The sequence below is a fragment of the Microtus ochrogaster genome, unplaced genomic scaffold, assembly GCF_000317375.1.
Source record: "Microtus ochrogaster isolate Prairie Vole_2 unplaced genomic scaffold, MicOch1.0 UNK92, whole genome shotgun sequence".
NCBI lineage: Eukaryota > Metazoa > Chordata > Mammalia > Rodentia > Cricetidae > Microtus > Microtus ochrogaster.
Window position 1 is genome coordinate 1,258,208 of NW_004949190.1, and position 5,280 is coordinate 1,263,487.

Consider the following 5,280-nt stretch of genomic DNA (forward strand, 5'->3'; position numbering starts at 1 on the left):
GTTCTATACCTGATTTCTCAGGGAGTATGGATTGTAGCTTGATTATAATTTATTTAATGGCTAATAACCACATATAAGCAAATGCATACCATATTTATCTTTCTGGGTCTGGGTAGCTTCATTCCAAATGTTTTTATTCTAGTTCTAACTATTAGCCTGCAAATTTCATGTTATGATTTTCTTTTAACATATGAGTAATATTTCATTGTATAAATGTACCATATTTTCTTTATTCATTCCTCTGTTATGGGATATCTAGTTTGTTTCCAGTTTCTGGCTATTATGGATAGAATGACAATGAACATGCTTTAGCAAGTGTCCTTGTGGTAGGATGAAGCAGGCTGGTCTTGAACTCAGATGCCCACCTTCCTCTGCCTCCAGAATGCTGGATTAAAAGTGTGGGCCATCACAACGCAGGATGAAGTCTGTTTTTCCATTTTTATTGATTTTTATTGAGCTCTACATTTTTCTCTGCTCCCTCCTTGCCTCTCCCCTCCCCCTTCAACCCTCCCCCAAGGTCCCCATGATCCCAACTTACTCAGGAGATCTTGTCTTTCTCTACTTCCCATGTAGATTAGATCTATGTAAGTCTCTCTTAGCATCCACATTGTTGTCTAAGTTCTCTGGGATTGTGGTTTGTAGGCTGGTTTTCTTTGCCTTATGTTTAAAAACCCACCTATGAGTGAGTACATGTGGTAATTGTCTTTCTGTGTCTGGGTTACCTCACTCAAAATAATGTTTTCTAGCTCCATCCATTTTCCTGCAAAATTCAAGATGTCATTATTTTTTTCTGCTGTGTAGTACTCCATTGTGTAAATATACCACATTTTCCTTATCCATTCTTCAGTCGAGGGACATTTAGGTTGTTTCAAGGTTCTGGCTATGACAAACAATGCTGCTATGAACATAGTTGTGGAGTCTATTTTTTAATAGATAAACGTTAGCTATGAAAAATGTATAGATAGCATCATATTTATTTGTTTATTTATTTATTTATTTATAATTTATTTAACTTTATTTTATGTGCATTGGTGTAAAGGTATCAGCTTCCAGGGAGCTGAAGCTACAAGCAGTTGTGAGCTGCCATGTGGGTGCTGGGAATTGAACCCTGGTCCTTTGGAAGAGCAGCCAGTGCTCTTAACAATTGAACCATCTCTCCAGCCCGATAGCATCATATTTAATGGTATTTATTTTCCTCTACTATAGTTTGAATGTACTCTCCAAAATCATGTGTTGATAACTTAATCCCAAATGCGAAATTATTTGGAGGTAAGGGCAAATTTTCTAAGTCATAATGGCACCAACTTGATAAATAGATTGAGGGAAGTAAAAGAACGAGCTTTAAGGAGGCAAATTTGATTTTTTATGCTCTTATTACCATTAAACATTCACTACAGTTCTTTCACTATAGTTCATGATCCTAGAGAAGCTAAGTAATAAGGTGAACCCAAAGAAAAACATATGTAGACCCACCTGGATATTGAAAACAGACAAGATCGCCTTACAAAATTGGGAGCATGGGGGCGAGGGGTAGAAGGAAGTGCAGAAGGGGAAGAGGAGGGGAGAAGGGGAAGACTGAGAAGAACTTGAGGGAATGGAATAGTCGAGATGGAGGAAGGGGAGATATGAGAGCAAGGAAAGAGATATTTTGATTGAGGGAGCCATTATGGTGTTAGCAAGAAACCTAGCTTTAGAAAAATTCCCAGGAATCTAATAGGATGACCCCAGCTAAGACCCTAAGACCCTAGAAGAGAGGGTGCCCGAACTGGCATTGCCCTGTAGTCAGACTGATGATTATCTTAAATATCACCATAGAAGCCTCATCCAACAACAGATGGAAACAGAGGCAGAGACCCACATCGGAGCACTGGACTCCCAAGGTCCAGCTGAAGAGTGGGAAGAATGAGAATATGAGCAAAGAGGTCAAGACCATGATGAGTTCACCCACTGAAACAGACTGCCTGAGCTAATGGGAGCTGGCCAACTCCAGCCAGACTGGGAAGGAACAAGCATAGGACCAAACTAGGCCCTCTGAGTGTGGTTGACAGTTGTATGGCTGGGGCAAACTGAGGGGCCACTGGCAGTAGCACCAAGATTTATCTCTACTGCTTATATTGTCTTTTTTGGGATCTATTCTCTTTGGATGGATACCTTGCTCAGTCTAGATGTAGTAGGAAGGGCCTTGGACCTTCTACAAGGCAAAGTGCCTCACCCTCTTTTAGGATTTGATGGGGGTGGGGTGGGATAGTGTGTGGAGGGAATAGGAGGAAGGGATGGAGTAGAAATTTGGATTGGTATTTTTTTTAAAAAAATCTAATAAATAAAAAAACCTTTCACTACAAGATAATTTAGTGAGAAGGCCCCTGTCAAACATCAATCTCTTGAAATTCCAATTTCCAGTCTCCAAATCTATGTGGGCAATACATTTCTCTTTGCTATTATTAGATTGACAAGATTGCAGTTTTGCCAGGCAGTGGTGGCGCATGCCTTTAATCTCAGCACTTGGGAGGCAGAGGCAGGCGGATCTCTGTGAGTTCTAGACCAGCCTGGTCTATAAGACCTAGTTCCAGGACAGGCTCCAAAACCACAGAGAAACCCTGTCTCGAAAAACCAAAAAAAAAAAAAAGACTGCAGTTTTCTATTGTTAACTGTACAACATGGACAAAAACAGCCTTTATTATCTGGAGTAAATGGCATGTCCAGACTTAACCACTTGCATTTATCATTATATGAAATGCTCTATCCAGTGGAATTCAGCAAGAGAAGGAAATAGCCCACACTTGAAAGCAGTAAGTGGAATGATAGTGTATAATAACATGAATATCTGAAGGAATCTATTAAGAAGCTACTAGATCTAATATGTGACTTTATTAAGTTTGTGGGTTATAAAATCAATGCACAAATATCAGTTATACTTTTATATATTAGCAATGAGCAGACACAAATTTACCTTTACAAATGAGTGTCATTTATAACATAACAAGGTTTGAAACCACCTAAAGGTACTTAGGGATAAATAGAGATAAAACTGACAAAAGATGTGCAAGGAAGGCCTGTCAACACAAATCTGATCCCTGGAAAACATAAAAGGGTAGGAGAAAACCAACTCTACAAAATTGTTCCTTTACATTCACATGCATGCTGGGGAATATGTGCCCTCCTTGCATCATATAATCACACCACACACACACACACACACACACACACACACACACACACACATCAATCAATTAGTTACTAAAAGAGGTATGACAACTGTATAGTAAAAAATGAGAATAAAAAATAATTATCTTTTGGTTGTGAGCTTATCCTTTAATGGCTAAGTCATCTCTTCAGCCATCTCTATATCTTTCCAAAAAGTATGATCAATATAATGGAAACAAAGAAAAAATACAAAGAATCAATGAAACAAAGAGTTGGTTCTTCGAGAAAATCAATAAGATAGACAAACTCTTATCCAAACTAAGAGGCAGAGAGTGTAGGTGGTTCTTCTGTCTATGTGTTTCTTGCATTGGCCTTTTGATAGGGCAGCACTTAGGTAGGCAGAGTAGACAGAACTGAATGCTGGGAAGAAGGGCAGAGTGGCAGAAAGCCATGGATCTCCTGCCTGGGACAGACACTGGTTAGAATCTTGCCGGTAAGCCACAGTTATGTGACAATACACAGATTAATGAAAATGGGTTAAATTAAGATGTAAGAATCAGCCAATAAGAAATTAAAGCTAATGAGTCAGGAAGTGATTTAATTAATACAACTTCTGTGTGATTATTTCTGATGTAAGCTAGCGGTGGGGCCCAGGACCAAAAGCAGGGCCTCTCTCCATTCAACAGTGAATATCCATATCAAAAAAATCAGAAGCAAAAAGGGAACATAACAACAGACACTGAGGAAAACCAGAGAATCAGTAGATTATACTTCAAAAACCTATACTCTACAAAATTAGAAAATCTAAAACAAATGGACAATTTTCTTGATAGGTACCACATACCAATATCAAATCAACACCAGATAATTTACATAAACACCTAAGAAAATAGAAGCAGTCATTAAAAGTATCCCAACCAAAAAAAATCAATAGAAAGATGGTTTCAGCACAGTATTCTATCAGAATTTCAAAGAAGAGCTAATACCAATACTCCTCAAATTTCTGTATGTTGTTTTCATACAACAGAAAGAGAAGAAACATTGCCAAATTCTTTTTTAATTCTTTCCAGTTACTCGGATACTCAACCTACACAAAGATGCAACAAAGAAACAGAATTACAGTCCAATCCCCTTCATAAGCGCTGATGTAAAAATGTTCAATAAAATACTACCAAACTGAATCCAAGAACACATAAAAAAAATCTTGCCCCATGATCAAGTAAGCTTCATCCCAGAGATGCAGGGATGGTTCAACATGTGAAAATATGATAATGTAATCCACCACATGAACAAACTGAAAGAAAAAAGAACACATGATCATCTCATTAGATGCAGAAAACGCCTTTGATGAAATCCAACACCCCTTCATGATAAAAGTATTGAAGTGATCAGAGATAAAGCAAATATCTCTAAATATAATAGAAACAATATATAGCAAACAGACAGCCAACATGGAGAGAAACTCAGAGAGATTCCACTAAAATCAGGAACAAGACAAGGCTGTCCATTCTCTCCATATCTATTAAATATAGTACTTGAAGTTCTAACCAGAGCAATAAGACAAGAGAAAATCAAGGAGATACAATTTGAAAGGGAAGAAGTCAAACGTTTGCTATTTGGAGATGATATGATATTACACATAAGTGACCCCAAAAATTCTTCCAGGGAACTCTTACAGCTGATAAATACATTCAATGATATGACTGGATACATGATTAATTAGAAGAATACTCAACAACCCTCCTATAAAAATGATAAATGGGCTGAGAAAAAAAACAGGAAAACAACACTTTTTACAATAGTCACAAATGATATAAACTATCTTGGGGTAACTCTAATCAAACAAGTGAAAGACCTATATGACAAGATTTTCAAGTCTTTGAAGAAGGAAATTGGGAAGGAGATGACAAAATGGCAAGATCTTCCATGCTCATGGGTCCATAGAATTAACATAGTAAAAATGAAAATCTTACCAAAAGCTGAAGGCGGGACGGATTAATACAGACAAATTGGTATAAGTTTATACAACTTTAATGTAAATAGCACACTCACGCAACCGGAGTTCCCACGATGCACAGAAACAGGAAACAGGAAACGGGCCGCAGCGTCTGCACGCCCCAATTTATCAGTAAACAT